This window comes from Podarcis liolepis, assembly GCF_965112155.1.
Source record: "Podarcis liolepis genome assembly, chromosome: 14".
Lineage (NCBI taxonomy): Eukaryota > Metazoa > Chordata > Lepidosauria > Squamata > Lacertidae > Podarcis > Podarcis liolepis.
Window position 1 is genome coordinate 31,555,977 of NC_139569.1, and position 18,745 is coordinate 31,574,721.

Genomic DNA, 18,745 nt, shown 5'->3' on the forward strand with positions numbered 1-18,745 from the left:
GGCAACCCTATAGTTTCCCTAATAGTGCTCCCCAAATGAGGGGGGGCAGGACATTCTAAGGGGGCCACAGGAGGAAAATGCATTAATGAGGGTTCACAGCAAGAGTCTAGTGGGCCACAGAGGGAAGTGAGAAGTGAAGGGGGGGAATCCTGATTGGCTGGCTATCCACTTGGCCAATCACAAGCGGGTAAGGGGGCAGCCCACCAGGGACTGGCGCTCCTTTTTGCCATGTGCATTTTGTTGGAGCAGCCCTGGTTTGTTTCTGGTGGTAGAGGGTGATCGCTGAGGCTCCCATTTTGACCAGTAGAGCCTGTGATCCCCACAGGTCAGATAAGTGCAGTGGTGAAGTGCCAATGGGGAGGGCTGGGCGAGCTACAGCTGCTTGTTGCTGCCGCCAGTGCTGGGCCCATTGGCAACCTGAGCCTGACTCTGCAAGGTGCAGGGTGTGATCCACCCCAGCACCTAGTGGATCAGGGCCTTTGGATGTTGCTGAGGGGCACAAGGCCTGTCGGCAGTGATGGCCCAGCTATTTTGTTTCTTTGCTAGCTGCTATAGCTGGTAAAGGGCCAATCTGCTCCCTGAAAAGGTACATAATCCTGTTGAAATATACTTCAGTGATTCGTTAATTTCCTGTATCCAAATCCATCACAACTGGAAAGGGATGCAAAATTTGGATTTGTGTGTTTTTTTTCCCCTAGCAAAGCACTCCCTGCTTCACGTATAGCCTTCTCTCCTTTCACCGCCACTCTTCTCATTCAACGCCTCTTCTATCTTCCCTGTCCACCCAACTTCTTTGCCTCATGCTTATCAAAAGAAATTTCTCTAAAGAGTCCATTTGCTATCTTACTTCCGAATCATGCCATTGTCAGCATTAAACCAACAAAGCTCAATAGGTTACAATATAATCCATTTATAGTGGAGCATTATCATGCAAATAATTCAAGGTGTCTAACAATCAACTAAAAGGGGGATGGATGGATAACACCTCCCCCCCCATTGGAATCACATAGAAAAGAAACCTTGAAATTTACTTTTCAAATCAGTAATGCTGCTTTTCTGCTCTTTTGAGACACGGAGATGGTTGCGGGTTGAGGATCCACAGAAGTAACACCCTCTAGCAATGCTATGGTAGCTGGACAGGGATGGGGGGGAGAATTGGATTCCATTTGCATTCAAATTTGAAAATTCATATTTTCCCCAAAGAATACACAAACTGAAAAACAGCTACCCTCAAAATGCACAGTCCTCTAGATCGAGCAATGCAGTTCTCCAGCTACGTTATGTGCACAAAAATCCATATAGAGAAAAGTGTGCGTAAAATGCATATATTAGTGAAAATGGCCTGCACAAATGAAACATATTAAGTCAAAATTGCTGTGCAAAAATGTATGTATTATGAAACTTTGCATGAAAATATGTATACCTTATGAGAAACATATACCAATTTTATTTTTTTAAAAAATCATAAAGTGATGTGCAAGTGTGGAGAAATGAACCTAAGACTGGGAAAAAATGAGAAACTGAGAACCCATTCACAGCATACCTTTAAAGCACTATAGCACCACTTTAAACAGCAAAGGCTTGCCCCAGAGAATCCTGGGTACCATGGTCGGTTAAAGGTGCTAGGAATTGTTAGGAGATCCCTATTCCCCTCACAGAGCCACAATTCCAATAGTTCCCTTTAAATATGGATTGATTGTTAAGCCACTCTGAGCACTGTTGCTCTGTGAGAGGACTAGGGGTCACCTAACAACTTTCAGCACCCTTAGCAAACTACAGTTCCCAGAATGTGGACTCAGTCATATGCGCTTTTAATTGCAGTCTGATCCAGTTGTATGACAGAAACTAAAATTGGCATCTTTACCCAACCTTAAGCCCAAGCATCTTTTAAAGCAAGGAGCTCCTGAGGCAAAGGACAAAATGGTGACCTCCTAATTTCAGATGAAGAAGCTGATTGGACTGGCCACTGAATCTTACTTCAGTGCAGTTGAGTGCAGCGAGGCAGTTTAGTGAGTATATAACAGGCTGTGGTGCACATACCTTTGGTCTCCAACACAAAGTGTTTCCTAGGAGGCTCAGGAGGATCAGGTGTAGTGAACATTGCCACCCGAGGCAATTGCTTCACTCTGCCTAATGATAGGCCCGGCCCTGTTAGGACACATTCCCAGCCAACCTGATTAGCTGGACTTTTATATATGGGGTAACCAGAATATGCAGTAATAATGGGATATTAAAAGGAACCAAGGAAGCAGTGGGAAGGGAAGTTGACATTAAATGTATTGCTTAATTGGCTAATGTATAAATGTGGAAAATGTGTAATAGAAAATTTTAATAAAAAATGATTTAAAAAAAATAAACAATGATTAGCCGGACTTTTAATACTCAAGCTTAAACCAGAAAAGAAAGTGGGAATGTTTTGACCCTTTTTAGATTGGATGAAATTTGATTGTGTTTTGATGGGGGTGGCTGGCTCGACTGCTTTTCTTCGACACACATACGCATACACAGCATCAAACCCACGAGCTGAAGGAAAGCACATCTATAAACAAGAAAAGCTAATTTTACAAGCTAGATGGGTCCGTGTGTATCTCACCTGCCTCCCCCACCCCCATCTGAATCCCGTCTTCCTTGCTGAGCTGCAACTTGGAGAGAGGTTTTTTTTTTACGGCGGAGTTGTAAAAAACCTGGAAAACAGGAGAGTTTATGGTGGAACCACTAGCAGACCTTTAACTATAGCAGTATTCATGGTTACCACTACAAGGAAGGTATTATGTTGGGAGGGTAGTAAAGTTAAACCTGCCCTCGGGGCATTCTGAAATGTTAACGGCTCGTGCATACACTTAGGTTTTCAGAGCACAGGTGTGTGTCGTGGAAGAGGAGGGTGCCTAGAACAAAGCCGCCACCAGATTATTTTTTTTGTTGTGTTGTGTTTTTAATGTTTTGCTCTGCGCTGGTGAAAAAATTTCTCTACTTGTGAACAACTACATTTGATTAAAAGCTGTCAGATTTATCTACTTAGGAAGAGGGAAGAAATATGTGCTTCCCCCTAGAAAGGAAATCAATGTGTCTCTTTGATAGATGCCGACTTGGAAAGCAGGGTGAGTGTCCCTTTAAATGGCCAAGGAAGCGAGCTGGCCAGACACTACCATTAGCCAGGGACATAATTGTAGTGGAGGAAAGCTGGTCTTTATATCGCATAATCCATGTTTACAGAATTGTTTTCTGAGGGCAAGGCAACGAGACTATTCAAAAGGAAGGAATTGGTGATGGGAGGAGGCAGGATAGAGGGACCAATCTGGGAGGTGCATGTGCAGAATGAACCTTCTGAGGAAAACTTCCTATTGGCTGATCCACGTTCCATTAGGGCCTTCCCATAGGGGATGGATTGTTCAGCGGCCTGTAATTTACTGATCTAACCAGTAAAACTAGAGTTCTTGTATGTAGCCAGCATCAATGTACCGGCAGCCAGTAAACTCTGCCTTGCTCCATAATTCCATTGATCAGTTTTTAGCGGGAGAGGTTATCAAATCCACAGCCTGCCTTGCATCTCCCATACCCACCCAGTTTCCTCTGTACCAATATTCCCATGTATGATGTACTGATCGTTTGCACCTTGACCCAATCCAGAAAAAAAATACAAAACCTTTTGAAATAAAGAATGCTGTAATAATGTCAGGGCCTTATTTAATTTGATGGTTTTTGTCTTCTAGGGCACAGTGCTACAATATCCCTTCCCCTCCTCCAAAATCCTCTGTTCCATCATGAGGACTTGAAACTTCCTTGAGGTGTGCTATCACTACAAATTTGAACGTGGCTGCACCAGTTAATTTAAATGACATGACAAAAAGGCTCAGCAATCTTCCAGAAAGTGAAAAAGTTATCAAGTATCTCCATTTGTATTAATAGCATGCCCATCTCTTTATGGTGGCCGCCGAGTGGCTGCCGAGACCACATAACACTGGTCCTGCAAGACCTACATTGACTCCCAGTACATTTCCGAGCACAATTCAAAGTGTGGGTGCTGACCTTTAAAGCCCTAAGTGGCGTCTCCACCCCCATCATTCAGCCTGGACACAGAGGTCTGGCTCCAGCTGTCTTCTGGCAGTTCCCTCCCTGCAAGAAGTAAGGTTACAGGGAAGCAGGCAGAGGGCCTTCTCGGTAGTGGCACCCGCCCTATGTAACGCCCTCCCATCAGATGCCAAGAAAATAAACAACTATCTGACTTTTAGAAGACATCTAAAGGCAGCCCTGTTCAGGGAAGTTTTTAATGTTTGATGTTTTATCGTATTTTTAATATTCTGTTGGGAGCTGCCCAGAGTGGCTGGGGAAACCCAGCCAGATGGGTGGGATATAAATAAATTATTGTTGTTGTTATTATTATTATTATTATTATTATTATTATTATTATTATCATGCAGTGACAGAAATCAAGCACAGCTGTCCTACCGCATTTATGCCCTCACTGCCTGTTGCCCCTGATGCCACACAGATTACACACTGAAATACTTTTCTTCTTATTTCGCTTGCGCACCATCACAGATAGTGTCGGCTTTTTGATTAGAAGAAGGTACAAGCAATCTTATTTATGAGAATTAATCTCTCCGACATCATAAAAGCCACGAATACACTATATGTTTTATAATGAAATTGGGCTTCAAAAAAGAAAAAGAAAAAAGAAACTTTCTAGCCCCAGCTCAGGAAGTCAACATTGTGTTAACATTTCTTGCAATACATAAATGGTGCCAAAACCTATTACAGTTGTAGTAAATTTTGATTACTGGAGTTGTTTGTGACTTTATGTCTAGAAGATAAAGATAATATTGAGAATCGCCTCCTTCTTTTTCATATATAAATTACTTCCATAAAATACTATGTTTTGAAAACAGAGAGAGAGAGAGATGGTTTTATTGCTAGGCTGGAGTAGACTTGACAGTAAAGTTGCAATCCTTGGAGGAAGCCCAGCTGAACACAGACAGGTTTACTTCTGAGTAAACATGCACAGAATTGCATTTTAATGCTACAGTCCTAAGCACACTTAATGTGAGTAAGCTCTACTAAACCAACAATCCTGAGTAAACATGCATAGGAGGAGTGTACTATGAATGTGTCAAAATGAGCAACTACAAATCTAGTTTCTCTATATTTTCTCCCCTCCAGATCATCTAGCTCAACCTTCACCAACCAGGTGTCTTCTGTAAGTTTTTTATCCCATCAGTGCCAACCAGCATGATGGGAGCTGTAGTCCAAAGCATCTAGAAGGCACTAGGATGGGGAAGGCTCATCTAGTACGATTTGCCACATGCTTGTCACGTTTCTCCAACTCTGCTCCAAGCCACTAGCTGGTGGGTGCAGGGTGGGTGGCATGAGAAGGGGCAGAGACAGAGAAATAAGGGTCACTGTGACCAGGATCCATGCATAATCATGAAGTGATCACAATCCTCAGCAGGCTTTTTAAAAGGACTAACCAAATTCAGGAAGGATAAGCTTTCCCAGTGGCTCTTCGCTAAACTGAACCGACATGAGCCTATACTACCAAGGAACACATCAGGCACAAACATCCAGTGGTCAGTGTGTGGCTCTTCGCATTTGTCAAACATTCTATTATTATGGGAGCCCAGATCTCTGGAGCCATGTGGTAAAAGGTAAAGGTACCCCCTGACCGTTAGGTCCAGTTGCGGACGACTCTGGGGTTGCGCGCTCATCTCGCTCTATAGGCCGAGGGAGCCGGCGTTTGTCCGCAAACAGCTTCCGGGTCATGTGACCAGCATGACCAAGCCACTTCTGGCAAACCAGAGCAGTGCACGGAAACACTGTTTACCTTCCCACCGGAGTGGTACCTATTTATCTACTTGCACTTTGACGTGCTTTCAAACTGCTAGGTTGGCAGGAGCTGGGACCAAACAATGGGAGCTCACCCCGTTGCGAGGATTCGAAGCGCCGACATTCCAATTGGCAAGCCCTTGGCTCTGTGGTTTAAACCACAGCACCACCCATGCTGAAAAGGTTAAATAAAGAATAAAAGAATGAATGAATACAGCATAATAAAGAATAAGAGCCATTGTTGCACATGGTGTAAATAACAAACAAATAAGGTCTCTGCAAGCAATCATTTGAGGCCTCCAGCAAGAGAAATTTGCCCCTTCCCTGGGTGGGAAAGAGAGAGGAGAAGGAGAAAGAGTGCTGGGGAGAGGGAGGGTGGAGGGAGACTAGGTTAGCAAAAAGAGAAAAGAAAAATGGTATGTTTAGCTCTGGCTCCATTTTTTGCTTCCTGCTCTTACCAATAGATTACCTCTGAGGGAATGCAGCTCTCAATAGAAATTTCCCCCTCCCTTGCCCATGATTTAAGTCAGGATCATGGAGCCTGGAGTGGAGACTTTCTGCATGCCAAACATATGTTCTGCCTTTGGGATATGGCGCCTTCCTAATTTTGGCACCCTGGCAGAGCTACCTAGATCACCTATATATGTTTGAGCCATTGTGGGTACTTTAGGAATTGCTCCTCTGTGCAATGTCAGGAGGTCATTCTAGGCTAGGAGGGTTTAATAAATAACTATGGCACTGTGCTGCTCTCTGCAAATGTTCGAAATTCTCCCTCCCTGCACCCTCCCTGGAAACTTGTTCACAGTTTCCAAAAACATGGGATTCTTGAAGCTGGCAATGAATGGCAAACTAAGTTGGTCCTCAGAAGTTTCCTGATGTGCTTCAATAGTCTGCATCCATCCTCAATTGTTCCAGCTTTTCCGTATATCTGGAAAGCATGACAACAGCATTTCTGCAAGATGGTGGGGTGGGGGAATAAAAGGAAGATTGATAAAGCAAAGCAATTGGAGTTATTTCCTATGCATGAAATTGATTAAATGCTTCACTAAATGGCTTATAAATTTGCCTCTCATATTTCTGTCACCCACTGAAAAAGATTACAGTGAGCCAGTCGATGACCGTGTTGTATACAATACCAAATTACAAAGGGTTGTAAAAACTAATGTTTTGTTTAAAGTTTTGAGCAGGACCATATGCCTTCAGTGACCTTGAGTAAGCTATTCTAATTCAAAACATTTTATCCACAAAAAAGTGGATAAAAGGGAGGGGGTGAAAAACAGAAGAGTGCAGAATCCATCTGCATAATAAACCCCAAACCTGTGTGGTTTAGTCACTGTGTAGAACTTTGCTGAACTTCTACAGAGGAAGGAATGTTGGGCATTTACACGTTCATCGCATATCATGGAGACAGCACTTGAGAGCTATGTGGAAGGGCCATAGTTCAGTGGCAGAGCATTTCCTGTGCATGAAGGTCCTCGCAACTCAGGTAGAGCTGGGAGTGTCCCCATAAAAAGCTTCCTATCTGCCTAAATTTTCTGCAAGGAAGGACCATCCCTTCCAGCCCATCTTTCAACTCAGTTCAAAGTGAGATACCCCACCTGGAGCACTGTGTCCAATTCTGGGCACCACAGTTTAAGAAAGGTGGTGGTGCTGGTGATTGACAAGCTGGAACGTGTGCAGAGGAGGGCAACCAAGATGGACAAGGGTCTGGAAACCAAGCCTTATGAGGAATGGTTGAGGGAATTGGGTATCTTTGACCTAGAGAAGACCTAGAGGTGATACGATAGGCATCTTCTTATATCTGAAGGGCTGTCACAAGGGCTTCTTTCCTGTTACTCAAGAGGGTAGGATTATTATTATTATTATTATTATTATTATTATTATTATTATTTGTTTATACCCCACCCATCTGTCTGGGTTTCCCCAGGCCAGAACCAACGATAAGAATGAGACTCTGAGTAAACATTAGGAAGAACTTTTTGGTGGCAAGAGCTGTTCAACAGTGGAATGGACTACCTTGGAAGGTGACAGACACTCCTTCGTTGGAGGTTTTTAAACAGAGGTTTAATGGCCATCTGTCAGGGATTCTTTAGCTGTGGTTACTGCATTGCAAGACGTTTGACTAGATGACCTTGGTGTCTCTTCCAACTCTACAATTCTATTGCTCTACATTAAGGATTGTCTCTTCCTATGTGTACTTACCTGGACCTTATCCTCCAAAGCCCTTCTTGGGTGCACCCAGCAAGCAAAGTGTGAGGGGTAACTATTGGAGAAAGCCCTTTCAGTGTTGGCTCCCTGGCTGTGAAATATTCTCCCTGGCACCCACTTTGTGGTCTTTTCAGTACCAGGTTGAATACCTGTTGTTTTGTTTATTTCTCAGGGTCTTTTAAACTCTTCACCTTCCAAACATTGTTTGATGCAGGTCTTGGTGTTGCTGAATTAACTCACCATGAGTGCCTAGGCTCCGTATTTGCCTGTTCCTTTGAGGGTGGAGCCTCAAAGTTACTTTATATCAGAGAAGGGGACCCTCAGGCTCTGAGGCCAAATGGAGTCCCTGAAAGCCTTTATATCTGACCATAGGAACTCCCTACAGCTCCTTTCCACAGGCCACACTCCTCATTAGGGATGGGGGAGAAAATCAATTCAGTTCGCATTTAAAGGAGAAACTACCAAATGCATTGAAACAAAATGCAATACCGAAACACAGCCATCCTGCACTATTCAAAGTTCACTGAATTTTGCAAGGCAGATCTCCAACCATGTGCATAAATGGGGGGGGGGGGAGATTGCTTGCAGAAATGTGTCTGTAAGTCAAAAGTGCATACAAAATCTGAAGGTTAGGAAAAATTCTCTCTAAAATGCTGACAAATTTTCATTTTCATGAGGAGAGAGAGTTTCCCAGAAAATGGCCACCATAGACCCATGGCAACAGGTGCCCATAGAGACTGTTGGAGTGGGAGGCAGGGAGCCCAAAAGTAGGTGGAGCCAGAGCTGATGACAGGCAGAGCCAACTAATTCTAGTTTTGTCCCCATCCTCCTGCCTGCTGAGTTCTACAAGAAACAATACTAAGACAGAAGAGGAGGAACCTGACAGACAGTGCTATCCTCTGTCCTGATTGTAAGTAGGAAGGCAGGCAGGTGGGGGTGGGGCTGAAAACAAGCTTGGGTTAGTGGGCAGTGCCCCATTTGCTATAATGGGCCACCCTCCACTGCCAGGAGGGTCTTGTTCCACAAGGTGGGAGTGGTACTGCCTTTTCCCAATGTTGCTTTTAGCTGCTTTTCCTGCATCTAGGTCTGTTGCCTGACTTTATCCCTAAGGCAGAGAAATAGAGTGCTTTTGGTAGGGGTAGACCAGGTACATCTATTCTACTGTTCTCCTCTGCATATGCTCTTTGTCTGGGAAGGAGGGCAGTGTCCCAGGATGAGGCCAGGGGCTTCGTCTTCAGGGGTCAGTTTCAGACACTTCCACCCACAACAATCTGGCCCCCAGGTATCTAATACAATATCCTTCTAAGTCCCATTTTATATATGCCCTATATAGTGTCAATACTAGAAAATGACTTTTTCCACTTACCACCCTATGCAGGGTGCAGTGCCAAATCCAACTGATCCTAGTGTTCTTCCCTGGTTTCCCCAGTTGTGGAATGCCCTTCCCAGCAAGGTGCGCCTGTCTCCATCATCATTAACTTTCAGGAGGAATTTGAAAACATTCCCGTTCACGCTTGCACTTGGTGACTGTTCTGGCCAGCCCCGTGACCACTGCATGGAATAATGTGGGAGGTTTTTTTTAATGGAAACTGCTTTTAGATGCTTTTAATTGCAATAGTTTTTTGAATGTTTTAAATGTTTTAGAATGCTTTTGCTTTTTTGTTGTTTTTAAACTTGTGTTTCTGTTTGCTGCCCTGGGCTCTCTGTGGAGGAAGAGCCGGGTATTAAATAAATAAATAAATGAGATCTGCACGGGGCAAGAGGTCTTTCAGAGTCCTTTGACATTAAGCAGGCAGCCTCACTAAGTGGTTTTAGATTCAAGCCAACCCAGAACATATAATTCAGTTACCTATCTTGGTTCTAAAAGTTTTACTGATTTTTATCTGTGCTTTAATTATAATTGTCTTACTTATATTTGTTTTTTTAATAATTTTGTGGCTTTTAGCTGTGTCTTATCTGCAGTTTTATTGTGTACACAGCTTAGAGAGCTGTTTGATTAGGGAGTTTATAAATCTTTCTAAATCAGAATAAATAAATAAAGCATAGCCTGTTACATGCACACACACACACAAAATCAGATGTGGTCCAAAGGGGCCCAGATTCTGGATTCAAATAAGAATGTGTAGATCTAACACGGTACAGAAAATAACCCCCCACTTCAACCAATAACATCCATAAGTCTTAAGAACATGTGCAGCTGAAGGTAACATGATACCCATCACGAATCAGGACTAAATTCCCTCCCCCGCCTCCTTAGAAGATATCCACATTTGCTGTCCATATTCCAGCAGGCTCTTGGGTTCAGGAACAGAAAGGGGGATTCTCTTCCTCCCTCCCCCGCCCCCAATGACTACTTTTGTTTTCTTTGAGATGGAGCTGTAAGCAGGAGAATTTAAGAGATGCCAGTCATCAGGATGTGACACCGACTCAACGACTTCAAGTGTTTTAACTGACATAATTAATATTTTTAAGGGAGCCACTGACATCATAAGCTCTGTACACAGTCTTTACCTTTTCAACAGGCACAGTTAATGCTCTGTGACAAAGTATATTATTTCTTGCCTGTAATCCATTCATGAAAAGGTCAATCTCTTACCATTATTTTGTCAACGGAGAAGTGTTACCTTTAGGCAACAAGTTAATTTTCAAATTAAAGAAGAAGGAGTTCTTAAACTGTTGGATTTTTTTTTAAAAAAAGCAACAACCCACAACCCTGCTTGCTATTTAATGAACAGTCCTAGGTCGGTGCAGAATTTATGTTTAAGGAAAGCATGTGTTAGGAATATGCAAGAGGAAATACACTTTTAAATGCTCAGATGATTTTTTTAAAATCTATGGGTGTGGAGAGAAAGCCTTTGAAGAAGTCTCTTAGCTCTAAAGCAAACAGCCTTTATTTAAAATTCCTACTGAGCCCCCCCCCCCCCCGTCCCACCTCCCACCCCAAGTTCTTTGATTATTCAGACCTTGGCCACACTGATATTATTACTAGTTTTAGTTGTTTTATTTTTATTTATATCAAAGGTGAGGAACATTTTTCAGCCTAGGGGCCACATCCCCTTGCTGATAATCTTTCAGGAGCCACATGTCAGTGGTGTGCAGAATAAAAGGCAAAAGTGGGTGGGGCAGAGGAAAAGTGACAATTGTGACTCTTACCTTTGTATAGTAGGATACACACACATATTCCCACCTTCATCCAGGTAGAACTGGGATATGTCTGGGAAGGACCCCAAGAGAGAAACAGAGAGACCTGGAGAGCCATTTTTGACCCCCTGGGGCTGAGGTTTGCCAACTCTGGTTTATACAACTAACACAGCCCTAACCTAACAATGACTCCCTTAAACCAGTAACCTCTATAAGTCTGAAGAACATGTGCAGCAGGAAGTAACATGACACCCAATGTCATGAGTCAACATGCATTGGGTTTATTCATTTCCAGTCAACAGGGGTGTCAGAAACAAAATTCCCTTAGGTTCACCTAGACAGAGAGTGAGATCATAGACTTACCTTATAGCCTGGTAATTTCGAGGGGGGGGCATCTCCCCAAGAACGTTTGCCAACAGTGCATGTATGATGGCCACACTTTATTACAAATCTGTGTACAGCCATAAGGGCTATAAAATTGACCAGGAGGGAGGGAGGTGCTAAATTCTGCAGCATCAATCTTTGTGCAATGATAGAACACAGGAAACAATATTTCAGAATCTACAAACCAAGTCTCATGATACGGACATATGTCTGCGTAGCCAATACTGAGCTAAATGAAGCAATGGTCTTGACTTGGTATAAGGCAACTTCCTACATTACTAGGTTTATTTTATTTGTTCAAATATTTATCAACTGCATTTTCATAGGAAATACAAGAAGGCAGTGTATTAAAAAAAATTCCACAAAACTGCAATATCAGTAAGAACTGGTTGGTAAAGAAAAGATCATGGGTCAAAGGCCAGTCTGAAAAAATACAGATTTTTAAAGAAAGCAGGGATGACTCCTGCCAGCTTTCTATTGACAAGGCGTTCCAAAGGCACACTAAATGCTCAGCTCTTGGTAAAGGTCAACTAACCCTCAGGGACATGGGGGACCTCCCAAAGTGCCACTTCAGAGAGTCTCAGCAGTTGAGATGGAGCCTAAAGAATCAGGTGGCCCTAAAGCTAATTTAGTCCCAAGTTGTTCAGGGCTCTGTGAATTTACACAGCAACCTTGAGCCTGCCCTGGTTCCTAATCCCCAAGAGTTGCAGCTATATTCAGACTTGGACACCACAAGTTACACAGTGCTGGATCAACACCCAACACTTCCGGGCAATGCCATGTCCGTCATTTCCCCTTGCTGCCACTGTGACCTGTAGGGTTAGACATTCATCCAGGTGCTTGAAGAGTTAAGCCCTCCTCTTGCAGCGAGCTGGACCGCCCCAGATCCCACGTTCAAAGTGCCCCAGAAGCCTTGCGCCATCTTCATCCAATAACTTGTCTTGTAATTGCTTTACTGATTGCTCATGTCATCGTGTTTTAGTATATATAGCTCACCCCTCCTCGCCCTCCCCTTGTGCTCTCACACAGCCGCCAACAAGCCAGGGGAGCCATTCTTTATTCATTGTAACTCCCCAACTGCCCTGTGTCAGGTTGCGCTCCAGGCCCCTCTGATAAACATCAGCAGATGATTGGACACACACATTCTTAACATGGCTGACCCATGGCATCTTAGGAGGCAACAGGGAACCTGTCATTATGTGTACAATGCTCTTCTTTCTTTCTAGCCTTATCTTTCCGCAGATGAGGCCGAGATTCTTATTAACTCATTAATGACTGAAGATGTCAGTAAAGACAGCGGTGGCAGAGAAGGCAAAGAGGGCTTGCCTTGCTTATTTTAAGTCGGGTTGTAATTAGCAAAGTGTTAACTTCTCTCAGATTGGACAGCTGAAATCATTTGAATTTATTTTTTTAAAAAGAGCAGCTTGCAAGGACCCAGCGTGGAGCAAACAGGGATATAGTTTGCCTGCTCCATCCTGTTTGTTAAGGAAAAGGGGGAAAGAAAAGGTTGCAAGGGAAGATTGCAACCTTTTTTAGGGGGTGAGGAAAGAGAGAACACTAGCATATCAAGCTGTGCATAGCTGGCTGGCAAGTTTTGCCAGCAGGATACCGAGACTAAATTCTTTCTTTATCTTACTGTCCCAGGAATCTAAAATCTTACATAACATTCTATAGCAAATTGTTTGCTCTAAACCTCTTCCGTATGCTTCCAAGTCTGAAGCTGGAATGTCCCATGGACAGTTTCTTGTTTACTTCCTCTCTCTTCTTCTTCTTATTTATGTGTTTAGTTTTCTTTCCTCTGATCAACAGCTTGGAGTTGCCAATGGAGCAACCCTGGAGAAAAGTGGTAGGACTGCCATCTTAAAGCTGCCATTTCATAAATTATTACTACTCGCCATAGATCCTATTAGGCTGCAATCCTAACCACTGGCCAGCACTGTCAGGGCTTTGATGGCAAATGCCATAATTTCACTATGCACTATATCAAGAAGTCCTTTTGGTCAGGCCTGAATTTCCCACCATCCAACTTTACTGTTAGATTCTAGTGCTCATCCCTCAGTGTTCTTTCATTCTTCAGAATGATGCTGGGTGCCAGTCCTCTGTGGCTGACTCACCTCCTTTCACTCTGATTGGCTCCAATCAGCACAAAGGGTGAGAAGACTTATTCTCAGTCGCTAAAACCCTCTCCTTTCATGCCAATTGGTCAGCTCTAGCATGCTTGAGACAAGGACCCTGCTGCAGAAATAGTAATGGATCTTTGACCGGCCCTGCCACAACTCCAGACAAGCACACCTCTCTTCCTGACCCAGAGACCACCTGTTCCATGAGTTCTACCATTGTTGAAGCATCTTGCTGACCTTGCATGTATTTTTATATAAGCATTCACTGTTTAAAGAGAACTAGGAGCCCATAATCAAGTCAACGGAGGGAGAATTCTGATGTCAACGTGAAGAAAGGTACAGAAGCTACTAGAAGATACAGTAAAGAAGCCCATGACAAGTCATGATAAATGGGTCGTTATAAAATTCATGTTTAGGCCGCACCGGTCTGGGGATAATGCCATTCGTCATGGCAACACAAGGGCACTAATGAGCCCTCATTGCATATTCATGGCTGTGGAGTCTGTGTGTGTGTGTGTGTGTGTGTGTGTGTGTGTGTGTGTGTGTGACTCTCTGTCCCCCCTCCCCATCCTAAACCAATGCCTAGTAAATATCCTCTACCTCTAAGCTGAAACTCGGCGTTGACTCTCTCTTATTTGTGATGTTGCAGCAATTATACTGTAAAAGTGCTGCCCAAGATTGATTGCTTGGATCTGTGGTTCAATTGTAAATTAGAAATACACATCCTCCCTGGGGATCCACAGCCCCCTATTTGTGATTAAGAAAAAAGCCCCATAATAGACTAATAGCCAAAGTTCCCTCTCTTTTACTTTCAGGCAATTAGCTTGATGAAATGGCCTCTTTCTGTGCGCGCTAGAAGTGTAAACCGATATCATAATGAAGTATATGATGTTTATTCTATTATTTTCACCTTCTTGTGTATGGGGAACGAGGCGATGGTGGGGGGGGGGACAGGGAGAGAGAATGCATAAGTAATGGGCTGCTTTGTGTGGTGACTTTACCAAGAGTAAAGCGAAGATCTTCCTGAAAGAGGCAGGGAGCCTTGCTGTGGGTCTTTAAATTAAGCCAGTGAGGGTGTAGGTTTCCACTCAGAGACCCTATGCTCTGCTCCAGGAATCCTGTTTTTATTTTTGGAGGAAAGTGTTGAAGGGAGACCTGGAAGTTGAAAACACATCCTTCAAAGAACTTTGCATTAGCTAAACTGGCAGTTCTTCCCGCATGAGATGGGCCTCCCAGAGAAAACCCTAGAGGGGGGAGAAGGGTTCCAGATTTGAGAGGGCCCTGGACAATGCATCATCTGGCAGCGCCCATCATAAGAATGTCAAAAGAGCCTGCTGGATCAGGCCAGTGGTCCATCTAGTCTAACATCCTGTTCTCACAGTGGCCAACCAGATGCCTTTAGGAAATCCACAAGCAGGAACTGAGCATGAGAGCACAGCCGCCATCCCTCCTGTAGTTTCCAGAAACTCGGCTGAGGTTGTCAGTGGGCTTACCTGGCTCAAAGCAGTGCTGAGTGGCCAGCAATAGGCACATAGGTTCAGGAAATTATAAGGGTGGCTAAATCCAGCCACATGGCACATCTTCCTGGTCAGGGGGTGGGGCAATTGAGGAGAAGGCAAGACAAGCCTTGTCAGGGGCCTGACTGCTGGGACCTGGAAATTACCAGAAGATGCTGATTGCTGGCACCAGCCTTGCTAGGGAGTTCTGAAGAGTGGTGAGATGTGGAGGAGAATCTTCCATTGTCTGCGCTGAGCAGACAAGGACAGCAAATTAAAATGCACATGGCAACTGTTTGTTAAGGGTTGTTATGGGTTGTTAGGAGACCCTTATTCCCCACACGAAGCTACAGTTTTCAGAGTGGGTTAAAAACCAACCCTTCTCCCCTGTGAACTCAGAGAATTGTAGTTCTGTGAGGGGAATAGGCTTCTCTAAACAACTCTTAACAAACTACAAGTCACAGGATTCTCTGGGAGAAGCCATGGTTGTTCAGGTGGTATAATAATGCTTTAAAAGTATGGTGAGGTTCTGACCCTATAAAGGTGTTTTCACATATGAAGTCACCTTTTCACCAGTCTCGAAGTGTTGTTTCACACAGAAGGAAAAGCAAAGAGACTGGCTATTCGTAACACAAATAAACATTTTAACCAATGCCGTCTTCATTTTTAAGTTTTGCATTGCAAACTCCACAGAAGCAGGAGCCTCACTTGTGAAAACTCTCCTTGCCGCGTGCCATATTTTTGTGTGTGCGTGTTTTGTATAAACTTGTACATCATTGTCTTTTTGCCTGACAGTCGCAGCATTTAAAATATGTTGGGGGTGACACCATCCTTTCACCTAGTCCAGACATATATTACACAGAGGATGTTCTCATAAACAAGGCGCTGCAGGCTCTGATCTTATCACTTGCCTCTTCCTTCTTTTCAGCTCCATTCAATGACATGCATTTCTGCTAAACTTTGCTCCAGTTTCTGCTCAGGGGGCATGAAGGGGGAGGGAATCACGCTAGGAGCAGCAAGCTATGCTGCAAATCAGGACGGGCAAGTCAGGTGCTGGAGGAGGGCAGCAGGGCAGCAGGCTTTGCAATGCAGTTTTCTTGCTGGTCCGAGCTAAATAAATAAATGAGGCCTTTTTCTAGGATATGTGATCTTAGGAAGCAGACATACTATATCTGCCCATTGTTCCATCTACCTCAAGGACAGGAAACCTCATGACCAGAGACTGAATGTGGCCCTCCAGACTCTCTCCCTGGCCCCCAAGAATCTCCCCAGGCCACTTCCCTTTCCACCCCAACACTCTTCTTGAGCATTTTTGGCTTGGCTGGAATGTGCCACTGAAGTCTAATCATGCCTCTTGCTTGCCTGGACGGAGGGCAGTGTGTGACTGTGTGTGTAGAAATTAACTTGCTGTACAGATATACCAGTAACACCTGCTACTCCCCTCACATTTGTTTCTGGCCCCACCCACCCCTGACATGCAGCAGCAACCCACCCCCGGGCAAAAAAAAAAGTTTGCCTAGAAGTGAAAATGGCCCCCAGGCTGGGAAAGGTTTTGGATGCTTGATCGAGCTTGATAACAGTAAGATTTAGCATCGGTGCAGCACTTCCAAGGCTTCAAAGCACTTCCTATGCATGGTCTTCTTGTAATCCTTGCCTCTTCAGACAGTGATAAGGAACCAGTCACCCTGCAGGAGCATAATTGGGTTAGATTGATGGGAGTTGGAGTCCACTCAATATCTTGAGGCCCACAGGCACCCCACCACTGTCGCATGTAAAGTCCGTATTGTCTCTCTCCAGCACACATTACAAATGGTGGGGGGCGGTGTCAGAGACCGAGAGAGAGGAGCTTCTGAGAGGGTTTGTGGCAGAGGCAAGGCTTGAATCAGGGTCTTCATCTTTCATAACCCAGCTTCTTAGTCACTACACTGTAGTGGCTCGATGTTATGCCAGCTCAACATAGTCTTCGCTGACTTGCAGCACCTCTCCAGGGAATGTTACCTGTGCCATCTGGAGACTTAACCTGGGGTATTTTGGGTGAAAAGCATGTGTGCTGCCATTGAGCTATGGCCCCTTCTCTGTTGGTTGCAGTTTTGCAGAAATAATCTATTGAAAGTTAGTGGTCCCAGTGCTTAATCAAAGGACGCATGCCAAGCTATGACTCTGGATTTAGTCCTTTCACACTGATTGGCTGAAAAGCTGTGATGTCACAGAAGCCATTGGCATGTTTGCAGATCAGCTACAGTGAGAGAGGAGGTGAGGCTGAATTTTACAGACTGATTTGGTCTAGTTTTTTTGGTTGCAGTTCAACTATATTTTTAAAAGTGATATGTGTGTGAGGGAAGTGGCACATTCTTACTTTTTTATTCGGGCAATTTGCACCATGCTTTTCATTTTCTCCAGCAATATAACAGTTTTAAAAAGCAGATGTTAGCAACCTTTTTTTCCCTCCTAGTGGCAGCAACCAAGCTTTGCCAAAAGTTAATTCCTTACAATGAAATTAATCCCAGAGGTGTAAATATCTTCAAGATCTGCCAGGTCTTTTAAGATGTGCCAATGGCAAGATCAGGCAATTAGAACCGTTCTCCATAAGTGCTGGAGCCTTACAACATTAATAGATCATTTTAATGGGGGCAATTTTTAAAATTTGTATTTAATTTGCATGATTATGATGCTGAGTGTGCTGCGGACAGCTGAGTCAGGGGGAGAGTTATTGCAGCTATAGTCACTGTGTGTTGGTTTCAAGGATCTGGGACAGAAGTCTAAAACTGGGCACTCTTGCATCTTCTTGGCTATATGAACATTTTAAAGAAAGTGCTTTCCAACTAATGTATGACTGAAATCAGGGATGCCAGAAGTTATCCCTTACATGGAACTGTCCTGGTCCATCTAGGCCAGTATTTGGTTGAGCAGCTGCAGCTCTCCAGGATTTCAAGCAGAGAGATATCTTCCTCAACTTGAGACTCTTTAAAAGTGGGAGAGGCCAGAGATCTAGTCTTGGGACTGTCTGCATGATTTGCCACTGATGTTTGGACCCTCCCCTTGTCTAGAGCCAACAGATCAGATTCCTCACTGGCCATCCTTCAGTGAACACCACTTGATTCCATGTCTTTCTGACCTCTCAGTACCACTGCAATGCCCACTCTAAGTGCTTTCCAGCTCCAATCGAACTGCCAGTGAATATCCGCACAATCACTTGCGTGATGGATTTTGTTATCCGATCAGTTAATTGCCAAGCATGTTGTGTGTTTGTAGTACTAAAAGTGTGCTGAATATTCTACGGTTTCTACACAATGATTTTGTATTCTATACAATTATTTTGCAGACATACTATGATGCCTTTCCCCCAAAAAAAGAAGCCACATCTTTTTATCCTCTTTGTTGTGGCCATTTCCCCTGGCTGTTGCCTTGTGGCTATTTCCCCTCTCATTGCTGCATCTTTCACCTTCTTGGATTAGTCATATAAGTGAGTCCAACCAGTCAGGGAACACAGGGTAAAGAGAACGTCACTGTGCCACAAAGCCAATGGGACTTAGCTATGTGGCAAATGAAGTCATTTTGGGGCAAAACCAAAAGTGG

General features: G+C 44.0%; 1 long non-coding RNA gene across 9 annotated transcripts in view; it reads right to left on the reverse strand.

Moving 5' to 3' along the window:
- LOC310693323 overlaps positions 1–18,745 on the reverse strand; it is a 76,909-nt gene that overhangs the window by 9,818 nt on the left and 48,346 nt on the right. For 3 of the 9 annotated variants that reach the window (XR_014519069.1, XR_014519070.1, XR_014519071.1), the window contains one exon: positions 6,062–6,772. The exons of 2 other annotated variants lie outside the window; for them this stretch is intronic. This is a non-coding gene — a long non-coding RNA (uncharacterized lncRNA). Of the gene's footprint in view, positions 1–1,228; positions 1,343–5,915; positions 6,773–18,745 lie in introns of those variants that run through there. 4 more of the 9 variants (XR_014519064.1, XR_014519066.1, XR_014519065.1 and 1 more) reach the window with 3 other exon arrangements.